Consider the following 13186-nt stretch of genomic DNA (forward strand, 5'->3'; position numbering starts at 1 on the left):
TCGCCTATTGGAAAGGTTGAATGTACTAATGTCAGAAGCAAATATCAGGATTATTTACTGGGTGTTATCTTTTATTTAAATAAGGGACCTGCATTTCTTGTAGTTCCCATTTTCAATTTTCAGATTCCCCAGTGTTTAAGTTGCCATTTTCTGAATTCACACTTAACAACATAACGCTAGCTAGCAGAAAAGCCCCCTCACCATCTTTATGTAAAGGGATTGTGCAGAACTTACAGGTTAGTTGCTGTTTTCTGATTTCAGACAGCTGATTAAACACTGGAAAGGGTTCAATTTTTCATATTTGTTTTCCACATTTGTTGGCTGCCTTACAGATAGTTGAGCTGCAGTCGTGGAGGACGAGGGAGAACAGCAGATGCAGGAGTGGTTGTTAGAAAAGGGAGGAGGAGGAGTGCACTGCGCAGGAGGTCATCTCCACAGTGGGTATACAGCAAGCACTTCTCCTACATTAACTTTACTCAGGGGCAATGTCTCAGGAGCCTTTGCTTCACCAAGGACATATCATTGAAATATGTCACCCACTGCAGTCACAACTTGAGCCTTGCACCATGGCATGAACTGCACTGTCGATGGCTGTCAAGGCCCCAATGCCCAAACGTCTATATCACAAACTCCTTTCAGGCTGCAACCGGTGACATCAGGAATACGTAGTACATCAATATATCGCTGAGGCTCTCTACGGCAGGAGAAACACTCAGATCTCCTTCCTTAAGGATAGGGCAAAACAGGACGCGAGAGTAGACATGATCCACATGGCAGGATACCCCAAAGTATGAATTGCCATAAACTGAACACACATTTGTTTATGTGCTTCCTAGCACCAGTCTGGCATCTTTATTAGTCAGAAGAAATTTATCTCTCTCTCTGGTTTGCGACCACAGGCAGCGCATCATGCAGGTCTGTTCCCACTACCCTGGCAGCAGTCATGACTCATTTCATCCTACGCTGCTCCTCTCTGCTGCCTTTATTCCAATCTGGTCTCAATCAGGCTGGCTACTGGGTAGCAAGCATTATCCCTTCTGGATAAGGCTCATGACTCCTGCCAGGAACCAATGAGAGGGATGAGCCATAAGAGGGATTAATCTTTACCACAACGTGGCCAGCAACAAGTACAGGAGGAGGAGTAGGAAGAAGGGGGAGGAGAAGGAGCAAGAGGAGAAACAGCAACCACCAGTGCCCCTCCACACCAGAGCTCTCAGAGGCAAGCACATTGAGGAGTGCTTCACCTAAATCAGTCCCCCTATCCCCAGTATGTCAACAATCCCACAATCCTTAGCTTGACTTGGAGACTCTAAAACATTGTGATGGGTTCCAAGGGTCAAATATTTGCCCAACCAAATAAAATTGAAATGGCATTAGTGAAATTAACAGCACTGGACAGCAGTATACAGGAGGCTGATGGATGGTTAGTCAACCCCTGTATATGGCCGTCAGTCAGTTTTTAAAGAGTTGCAGATAGAAATTCCAAAGTGGGTTTTGCACTTTGCCACCATAGCTGGCAATTGTAGCAAGCCTTCATCATTCCTGTACTCCAAACCTCTTGTAATAAAGGCCAACATGCCATTTGCCTTCCTAATTGCTTGCTGTACCTGCATGCTAGCTTTCTGTGTTGCTTGTACGGGTACACCAAAGTCTGAACATCAACATTTCAAAGTTCCACGCCTTTTAAATAATATTCTTCTTTCTATTCTTGCTACCAAAGTGAATAACTTCACATTTCCCCACATTATATTCCATCTGCTACCTCGTTGCCACTCACGTAATCTGTCTATATCTCTTTGCAGCCTCTTTGTGTCCACCTCACAGCTTACATTCCCACCTAATTTTGTATCATCAGCAAACTTAGTTACATTACTCTGGGTTTCTTCTTATAAGTCATGAATATAGATTATAAATAGATGAGGCCCAGAACTGATCCCTATGACACGCCATTAGTTACAACCTGCCCTGTTTATCCCTACTCTCTGCTTCCTTTCTGTAACCAATTCTTCATCCATATTATCCCCAACTCCATGAGCTTTTATCTTGCATATTAACTTATTGTTTGGCACCTTTTATTTGGATGGGTTACATCTGGGCAAGACCAGGACTGATGTCCTAGGGGGAGTATTTTCAAGAGTGGTTGGGGAGGGTTTAAACTAAAATGGCAGGGGGATGGGAACCTTTGCAAGGAGTCAGAGGAGGGGGGATCAAGGACAAGTACAAAAGACAGTAAGGGAAATAAGAAAAGTGATAGGCAGAGAAATCAAGGGCCAGAATCAAACAGGGCCACAGTGAAAAATAGTGGGAAGGGGACAAGTAATGTTAAAAAGACAAGCCTTAAGGCTTTGTGCCTTAACGTGTGGAGCATTGGTAATAAATTGGATGAATTAATCACGCAAATAGATGTAAACGGGTATGATATACTCGGGGATTACGGAGACAATGCTGCGAGGTGACCGGGGATGGGAAATGAACATCCAGGGATATTCAGTTATTAGGAAGAACAGACAAAAGCAAAAGGTGGTGGAGTTGCATTGCTAGTTAAAGAGGAAATTAACGCAATAGTGAAGAAAGATATTAGCTCTGACGATGTGGAATCTGTATAGGTAGAGCTGAGAAACACTAAGAGGTTGTATATAGACCCCCAAACTGTAGTGGTGATGTTGGGAATGGCATTAAACAGAAAATTAGAGATGCATGCATGTAATTATGGGTGACTTTAATCTGCATATAGGTTGGGCAAATCAAATTACTCACAATAAGGTAGAGGAGGAATTCATGGAGTGTATACAGGATGGTTTTCTGGACCAATACGTTGAGGAACCAACTAGAGAACAGGCCATCCTAGACTGGGTATTGTGTCATGAGAGAGGAATAATTGGCTATCTTGTTGTGCGAGACCCCTTGGGGATGAACGACCACAATAAGGTAAAATTCTTCATCAAGCTGGAGAGTGACATAGTTGATTCTGACTGTAGGGTCCTGAATCTTAATAAAGAAAACTAGGAAGGTATGAGGCACGAGTTGGCTATGATGGATTGGGAAAGGTTACTTAAAGGGATGAGGGTGGATAGGCAATGGTAAACATTCAAAGAACGCATGGATGAACTACAACAATTGTTTATTCCTATATTAAAAACAAAATACTGCGGATGCTGGAAATTTGAAATAAAAACAAGAAATGCTGGAACCACTCAGCAGGTCTGGCAGCATCTGTGGAAAGAGAAGCAGAGTTAACGTTTCGGGTCAGTGACCTTCATCAGTTCCATGCCAGACCTGCTGAGTGGTTCCAGCATTTCTTGTTTTTAATTGTTTATTCTTGTCTGGTGCAAAAGTAAAATGGGAAATGTAGCCAAACCAAGGAAGAGGCATACAAATTTGCCAGAAAAAAACAACAGACCTGAGGATTGGGAGCAATTTAGAATTCAGCAACGGAGGACAAAGGGATAGATTAAGAAGGGGAAAACAGAGTAAGAGAGTAAGCTTACGGGCAACATAAAAACTGACTGTAAAAGTTTCAATAGGTACGTGAAGAGAAAAAGATTGGTGAAGACAAATGTAGGTCCCTTACAGTCAGAAACAGGGGAATTAAACAAATAAATGGCTGACAAACTAAATGCATACTTTGGTTCTGTCTTCACAAAGGAGGACACAAATAATATACCAGAAATGTTGGGGAACACATGGTTTAGTGAGAGGGAGGAACTGAAGGAAATCAGTATTAGTAGAGAAATGGTGTTGGGGAAATTGATGGGATTGAAGGCCGATAAATCCCCAGGGTGATAACCTACATCCCAGAGTACTTAAGGAAGTGGCCCTAGAAATAATGGATGCATTGGTGGTCATCGTTCAAGATTCTATAGACTCTGGAACAGTTCCTACAGATTGGAGGGTAGCTAATGTATCCCCACTATTTAAAAAGGGAGGCAGAGAGAAAACATGGAATTATAGACCAGTCATTCTGATGTCGGTAGTGGGGAAAATTCTAGAGTCCATTATCAAAGATTTTATAGCAGAGCACTTGGAGAACAGTGGTAGAATCGGACAGAATCAGCATGGATTTATGAAAGGAAATCATGCTTGACAAATCTACTAGAATTCTTCAAGGTTGTAACTAGTAGAGAGGGGGTGCCAGTGGATGTGGTTTATTTGGATTTACAGAAGGCTTTCGACAAAGTCCCACATAAGAGATTAGTGTGTAAAATTAAAGCGCATGAGATTGGGGGTAGTGTATGGGTCGGAGGGTGAGTTGTGGGGAGGATGCAGAGAGGCTTCACGGTGATTTGGACAAGTTGATTGAGTGGGCAAATGCATGGCAGATGCCGTATTATGTGCGTTTTTCCACTTTGGTAGCAAAAACAGGAAGGCAGATTATTATCTGAACTGCTATAAACTGAGAGAGGGGAATATACGATGAGACCTGGGTGTTCTCTTACACCAGTCATTGACGGTAAGCATGCAGGTGTAACAGGCGGTAAAAAAGGCAAATGGTATGTTGGCCTTCATAGTGAGAGGATTCGAGTACAGGAGCAGGGATGTCTTGCTGCAATTATACAGGGCCTTGGTGAGGCCACACCTGGAATATTGTGTGCAGTTTTGGTCTCCTTATCTGAGGAAGGATGTTCTTGCTATAGATGGAGTGCAGCGAAGTTTTACCAGACTGATTCCTGGGATGGTGGGACTGACGTATAAGGACAGATTGAGTCGGTTAGGATTATATTCGCGGGAGTTCAGAAGAGTGAGGGGGATCTCATAGAAACCTATAAAATTCTAACAGGACTTGACAGGATAGATGCAGGAAGGATGTTCCCGATGGTGGGGGAGTCCAGAACCAGGGTCATAGTCTAACGATACGGGGTAAACCTTTCAGGACTGAGATGAACTGAAATTACTCCAACAAGAGAGTGGTGAGCCTGTGGAATGCGCTACCACAGAAAGCAGTTGAGGCCAAAACATTGTATGTTTTCAAGAAGGAGTTAGATATAGCTCTTGGGGCAAAAGGGATCAAAGGATATGGGGGGAAAGCGGGAACAGGTTACTGAGTTTGATGATCATCCATGATCATAATGAATGGTGGAGCAGGCTCAAAGGGCCGAATGGCCTACTCCTGCTCCTATTTTCTATGTTTCTACCTTATCAAATGTCTTTTGGAAATCCAAGTATACTACACCTGCTGGCTCCCCTTTATCTACGCTACTAGTTACATGCTCAAAACACACAAATAAATTGAAACACAATGTCCCTTTCATAAAACCATGTTGACTCTGTCTGATCATATTATGAGTTTCTAATTGCAAGACTTCCCTTCTTTGAGCCAAGTTTCAGTTCATGCCACCATATCATTGTTCCATGCGGTGACTTGTGCCTGTCGCTCACTGACCTTATTTACCATACTATGTGTATTTAAACACATGCACTCCAAACCCATCTTAGATTGCTTTGCATTTACCCCTGTCCTCATACTTTTGAACTTTTTTTTTACTTTAGTGCTATTTTTCTCTCCCAGTCATCTGTCCACTTTGTTTCCCCTCTTTATTATTTTGTTCTCATGCCCTGTTCCTTGCCAAATTAGTTTAAACCCCATAGCACCAGTTAACTTTCCTGCAAGGACATTGGTTCCGATGAAGGGTCACTGACCCGAAACGTTAACTCTGCTTCTCTTTCCACAGATGCTGCCAGACCTGCTGAGTGGTTCCAGCATTTCTTGTTTTTATTTCAGATTTCCAGCATCCGCAGTATTTTGCTTTTATATCATTGGTGAAACCCGTCCATCTTAAACAGCTCCATCCTGTCCCAGAACTGATCCCAATGCCACAGGAGTCTGAAGCTTTCCCTCCTGCAAAATTCCTTCAGCCATGCATTAACCTGTCTTAACCTGCTATCCCTGTACTCACTTGTGTATGGCACTGGGAGTAATCCAGAGATTACTACCTTTGAGGTCCTGTTGTGTTTAATATCCTCCCCAGTTCCTGAAACTCTGACTGCAAGATGTCTTTCTCTTCTTATGTCATTGGTTCTCACTTGGACTACAACTTCTGGTTGTTCCCCTTCTCCCTTCAAAATGTTCAGCACCTCTTATGAAGTTTTCCAGGATTTCCATTGATCTTCTTATGGTGAAAGATTGGGAGGACTGATGCCACCACTGCCCCCCCCTCCCTACAACAAGAATTCTAAGTGCTGCATTTTAAATATCTGCACAAGTAGAACACCCTTCTTCTCAGATCAGCAAACTATTTAGGTTGAGGGACACCAATCACATTTGATAAGCCTAGGTTTAATACGTAATAATAGTGCACATAATGGACCATAATCTTCCAACATTGAGGATTGGTGCTGGAGGTGGATGTGTTAGGGACAGCAATAGGACAACTAGCTGTAATCAGAATGCTGCAGCAATGCCCTCATTTGTAAAAAATCTTGCTACTCTCATTCTTGCCAAACTCCATTGGTTCCAAGACCTCAAGCAACTTATTTGAAAGTTTGTATTGTTGCTATCAACTCTTTCCATGGCTTAACTCCTGCCCCACAATGTACCTCAGAAGATTCCACTAATGGTCCCTCCACACTTGCACCTTCTCCTTCTCTGACATTTTTCCCATGGCCTTTGCTGCACCATTTAGACTCTATGTGCTGAATTTTATCATGGGTTTCAGGACCCCAACTGTCAGGTCCAAATGGGGGACCCAAGCCTACAATTGCCAAAGGTGAGAGCTGCTTGGCGATTTTCCTGGAGGTGGCCTCCAAATTAGCAATGTCCAGGTCCACCTTCCAATTAAAGATGGCAGGTGGGCCCCCAATCAGGCTGGCAATTTTGAAGCTTCAGAAAGGCCACCGGGAGAGGTGGGCACTGCTGAGGCTAAATATGAAAGCTTGAGCATTGGAGGCGTAAGTTAAAGAAGAACTAGTGATGCCTGACGGCGTAAGACCCCATGGACTGGGGGGAAAGCCCTCCTGGGGGGGATCGTTGGGGCCAAGGAGTCTGACTCCCCTGTCCATGGCCGCTTCTGTGGACCATGGAGCCTATGGCTCTGATGGCCGCCCCCCCTGGCTGCCACAATGAAGCTGGCAGCCTCCCCACACAGCCGGGGTGCTGCCCTGTCATCAGCATAATGCCAGGGGCCCCACTTAATGGCTGCTAATTAGGGCTTTAATTATGCAAATTGGCTCCCCGTCTACATGGAATGGGCAGCCAATTTACATCCGGGACCACCTCCTGCTCCTCCTTGGGAAACCTCCCCAGCGGTGGGACAGCATCGGGGATCCATCCCGATACTGCTCCCTGCTGTTTTACTGGTTCCCCCCTGCCTCCGCTCCCATCCCCCGGCGGCTGGTAAAATTCAGCCCTATGTGCTTCCTCCTGGAACTCTCTCCCTAAATTCTACCTTCTTGTTAGCTCCTTTTTTGGTTTCAAAACTATATAAAAACCGTCCTGTCCAACTATGCTTTTGGGCTTTTCTAATTTATCTGTTTTCACGGCTGCTTTATTCTCACTGTTTCCCTTCATGTTATAAAATGTGATGGGACATTTTTCTGTGAGTGAGATCAATAGAAATAAGGGTGGTGATTGTTGCTGTTTTGCTTCATCTGCAAGAAAGCAAATTTGGGTGCATGCAAACACTTACAAACATTTCACATGAATTTTTAACTTTTTTTTATTCATTCATGGGATGTGGGCGGTGCGGCTAGGCCAGAATTTATTGCCCATCCCTGATTGCTCTTGAGAAGGTGGTGGTGAGCTGCCTTCTTGAACGGCTGCAGTCCATGTGAGGTAGGTATACCCACAGTGCTGTTAGGAAGGGAGCTCCAGGATTTTGACCCAGCGACAGTGAAGGAAGGGTGATATAGTTCCAAGTCAGGATGGTGTGTGACTTGGATGGGAACATGCAGGTGGTGATATTCCCATGCATCTGCTGCTCTTGTCCTTCGAGGTGGTACAGGTCGCAGGTTTGGAAGGTGCTGTCTAAGGAGCCTTGGTGCGTTGCTGCAGTGCATCTTGTAGATGGTACACACTGCTGCCACTGTGCGTCGGTGGTGGAGGAAGTGAATGTTTGTGGATGGTGTGCCAATCAAGCGGGCTGCTTTGTTCTGGATGGTGTCAAGCTTCTTGAGTGTTGTTGGAGCTGCACCCATCCAGGCAAGTGGAGAGTATTCCATCACACTCCTGATTTGTGCCTTGTAGATGGTGGACAGGTTTTGGGGAGTCAGGAGGTGAGTTACTCACTGCAGGATTCCTAGCCTCTGACCTGCTCTTGTCGCCCAGGTATTCATATGACCACTCCAGTTCAGTTTCTGGTCAATGGTAGCCCCTTGGATGTTTATAGTGGGGGATTCAGTGATGGTCATGCCGTTGAATGTCAAGGGGAGATGGTTAGATTCTCTCTTGTTGGAGATGGTCATGGCCTGGCACTTGTGTGGTGCAAATGTTACTTGCCACTTATCAGCCCAAACCTGGATATTGTCCAGGTCTTGCTGCATTTCTACACAGACTGCTTCAGTATTTGACAAGTTGTGAATGGTGCTGAACATTGTGCAATCATCAGCGAACATCCTCACTTCTGACCTTATGATTGAAGGAAGGTCATTGATGAAGCAGCTGAAGATGGTTGGGCCTAGGACACTATCCTGAGGAGTTCCTGCAGTGATGTCCTGGAGCTCAGATGATTGACCTCCAACAACCACAGCCATCTTCCTTTGCGCTAGGTATGACTCCAACCGGCAGAGAGTTTTCCCCCGATTCCGATTGATTCCGGTTTTACCAGGGCTCCTTGATGCCATACTTGGTCAAATGCTACCTTGATGTCAAGGGCAGTCACTCTCACCTCACCTCTTGAGTTCTGCCCTTTTGTCCATGTTTGAACCAAGCCTGGAATCAGGTCAGGAGCTGAGTGGCCCTGGCGGAACCCAAACTGAGCATCACTGAGCAGGTTATTGCTCAGCAAGTGCTGCTTGATGGCACTGTTGATAACACCTTCCATCACTTTACCGATGATTGAGAGTAGGCTGATGGGGCAGTAATTGGCCGGGTTGGACCTGTCCTGCTTTTTGTGTACAGGACATACCTGGGCAATTTTCCACATTGCTGTACTGGAACAGCTTGGCTAGGGGTACAGCAAGTTCTGGAGCATAGGTCTTCAGTACTATTGCCGGAATATTGTCAGGACCCATAGCCTTTGCAGTATCCAGTGCCTTCAGTCGTTTCTTGATATCATGCGGAGTGAATCGAATTGACTGAAGTCTGGCATCTGTAATGCTGGGGACTTCAGGAGGAGGCCGAGATGGATCATCAACTCAGCACTTCTGGCTGAAGATTGTTGCAAATACTTCAGCCTTATCTTTCGCACTGATGTGCTGGGTTCCCCCATCATTGAGGATGGGGATATTTGTCCAGCCACGTCCTCCAGTTAGTTGTTTAATTGTCCACCACCATTCATGACTGGATGTGGCAGGACTGCAGAGCTTAGATCTGATCCATTGGTTATGGGATCGCTTAGCTCTGTCTATTGAATGCTGCTTATGCAGTTTGGCATGCAAGTAGTCTTGGGTTGTAGCTTCACCAGGTTGACACCTCATTTTGAGGTATGCCTGGTGCTGCTCCTGGCATGCCCTCCTGCACTCTTCATTGAACCAGGGTTGGTCTCCTGGCTTGATGGTAATGGTAGAGTGGGGGATATGCCAGGCCATGAGGTTACAGATTGTGGTTGAGTACAATTCTGCTGCTGCTGATGGACCACAGCGCCTCATGGATGCCCAGTTTTGCATTGCTAGATCTGTTCGAAATCTATCCCATTTAGCACGGTAATAGTGCCACACAACACAACGGATGGTATCCTCAATGTGAAGGTGGGACTTCGTCTCCACAAGGACTGTGCTATGGTCACTCCTACCAATACAGCCATGGACAGAAGCATCAGCGGCAGGCAGATTGGTGAGAACAAGGTCAAGTATGTTTTTCCCTCATGTTGGTTCCCCCACCACCTGCCGCAGACCCAGACTAGCAGCTATGTCCTTTAGTACTTGGCCAGCTCGGTCAGTAGTGGTGCTACCAAGCCACTCATGGTGATGGACATTGAAGTCCCCCACCCAGAGTACATTTTGTGCCCATGCCACCCTCAGTGCTTCCTCCAAGTGCTGTTCAACATGGAGGAGTAGTGACTCATCAGCTGAGGGATGGCGGTAGGTGGTAATCATTCGGAGGTTACCTTGCCCATATTTGACCTGATGCCATGAGACTTCATGGAGTCCAGAGTCGATGTTAAGGACTCCCAGGGCAACTCCCTCCCTACTGTAGACCACTGTCCTGCCACCTCTGCTGGGTCTGTCCTGCCGGTGGGACAGGACATACCCAGGGATAGTGATTGCAGTGTCTGGGACATTGTCTGTAAGGTATGATTCTGTGAGTATGATTATGTCAGGCTGTTGCTTGACTAGTCTGTGGGACAGCTCTCCCAACTCTGGCACAAGCCCCCAGATGTTAGTAAGGAGGAATTTGCAGGGTTGACAGGGCTGGATTTGCCACTGTCGTTTCTGGTGCCTAGGTTGATGCTGGGTGGTCCGTCCGGTTTCATTCCTTTTCATTGACTTTGTAGCGGTTAGGTACAACTGAGTGGCTTGCTAGGCCATTTCAGATGGCATGGAAGAGTTAACCACATTGCTGTGGGTCTGCAGTCACATGTAGGTCAGACCAGGTAAGGACAGCAGATTTCCTTCCCTAAAGGACATTAGTGATCCAGATGGGTTTTTACAACAATCGACAATGGTTTCATGGCCATCATTAGACTAGCTTTTAATTCCAGATTTATTAATTAAATTCAAATTCCACCTTCTGCTGTGGTGGGATTCAAACCCACTGAAACTTCTTTTAAATGTATGACAATATCAATATGCCCATATTGAACTTAGAGACATATGCAGGACGTAAATATGTGCTGAAGAACAATGAGGAACCTTATTTGCAAGATATATATAATATTCTGCTGCTGTTGGAAGAAATAACATAGAAAACCTAAACATTAATTTCAGATAATTCTAAATTAGCATTTTACTGTTTAGTTTTATTGCCATTCTATATAATCATGGAACCATAAATCCTGTTACGACCAGGTGAGAAAGAGGTCTTGGGTTCCCTTTCAGCCGTCACCTGGTCTTACCGTAACAGGGTTTAATTTTTAAATACACCCTGTTTTCAGCTCTCCCTTGGTTGCAACATTTGCTGATGACACAAAGATAGGTAGGAGAATAGGCTGTGAAGAGGACATAGGGACCATAGAAAGGGATATAGATAGGTTAACTGAGTGGGCAAAAATCTGGCAAATGGAATATAATGTGGGAAAATGTGAAATTGTCCATTTTGGCAGAAAGTATAAAAAAGAAGCACAGTGGCGCAGTGGGGCGGCACAGTGGCGCAGTGGTTAGCACCGCAGCCTCACAGCTCCAGCGACCCTGTCAAGAACCCTCAGGATCTTATATGTTTCAATCAAGGGTGGTTATGGAAAGGATGTTTCCCCTTGTGAGAGAATCTCGAACTAGGGGGTCACTGTTTAAAAATAGGGGGTTGGCCATTTAAGACAGAGATGAGGAGAATTTTTTTCTCTCAGAGGGTCGTGAGTCTTTGGAACTCCTTTTCTCAAAAGGCGGTGGAAGCAGAGTCTTTGAATATTGTTAAGGCAGAGGTAGATAGATTCTTGATAAGCAAGGGGGTGAAAGGTTTTTGGGGGTAGGTGGCAATGTGGAGAAATCAGTTCAGCCATGAACTTATTGAATGGTGGAGCAGGCTCGAGGGGCCGATTGGCCTTCTCCTGCTCCTAATTCATATGTTTGTGTGAATCCTCGTTCACCACTTTCCAATTATTAGGCAAAGAAACCAGCACACACACACACAGGTTTTCTTAGGTTTAAAGAAGAAAGATTGAAATTTATTACACTTAAACTCTAATTTGGTTAATGCCTACAGATACATGATGCGCCCATGCTAGCATGCATATGCGATACACACATGCAAATAGAGACAGAAAAGAGCAGAAGAAATAAAGTGGAAAAGTTTGAGGCAATATGTGAAGAATTTTTGTTATGGGTCTTTGGGCTCACTGTAGAGTCCTTGATTGTAGGTAGATCTTGGTTTTCGTTGGGGCCCAGTATTCTTCTTAAACCTTGTTCACTGTAGGAGACTTTTTTCTCTTGGGGTTCATGTGTCTTTGGTGGATTCAATTCCATGAGAGATGGGAGCAGACAGGAGAGGCTGTGGCGAGCCAGCCAGGAGAGGTCTTTTCAATCCAGGAGCATTCTGCTTTCTGCAGGTTCTCTGTACAATTCAGAAAAAAAAACCTAGACTGCCAAGCAGGTTAGTCATGTGACTAACTGGTTTGACCACATATGTTTCTGGATTGTATTGGAACAGGAGATAGCTCCTTTGTTTCCAAACACTGTCTGTTAATATGCAAAAAATGTCTTTCCAGCCAGGGGCCTGGCAACCCCTTGTCATAGGCCTTCCCTTCTTCCCAGCAACAGTTTGAAATTTAATGTCCATGTGGCAAAATTAATGTGCCTCATTCTTGGCAGGTGGGGGCCTGCATGACAATTCCAATAGGATACCATTCAGCCTATTGTCCCTGTGTTAGCTCCATGAAAGAGATGTCCAATTACTTCCACTCCCCTATTTTTCCCCATCGGCCTGCAACCTTTTCCTTTTCATGTAAATCTCCAATTCCCTTTTAAAACTTATGACTGAATCTGCTTCCACTACCCTTTCAGGCTGTGCATACCAGATCACAGCAACCTACTGTGTTAAAAAAAATTCTCATTCACCCCAACCCTTCTTGGTTCTTTCGCCAATTATCTTAAATCTGTGTTCTTTGGTTACTGAACCCTCCCCTGCAAGTAGAATATTTCTCTCCATCCCCTCATAATTTTGAACACCTCTATTACAATTTCTCTTAACTTTCTTTGCTTTAAGAAGAACAATTTCACCTTCTCCAGTCTCTCTCAGTAACTGAAGTCCCTCATGCCTGGCATCATTCTAGTAAATCTCTATGCCTTCCCCAAAGCCTTGACATTCTTCCTCAAGTGTGGTGCCTAGAACGGGACACAATTGTCCAGCTGAGACCTAACCAGTGATGTATAAAGGTTTAACATAACTTCCTTGCTTTTGTACTCTATTCCTCTATTCGTAAATCCCAGTATCCTGGATGCT

The sequence above is a fragment of the Heterodontus francisci genome, chromosome 2, assembly GCF_036365525.1.
Source record: "Heterodontus francisci isolate sHetFra1 chromosome 2, sHetFra1.hap1, whole genome shotgun sequence".
NCBI classification, from domain to species: Eukaryota; Metazoa; Chordata; class Chondrichthyes; order Heterodontiformes; family Heterodontidae; genus Heterodontus; species Heterodontus francisci.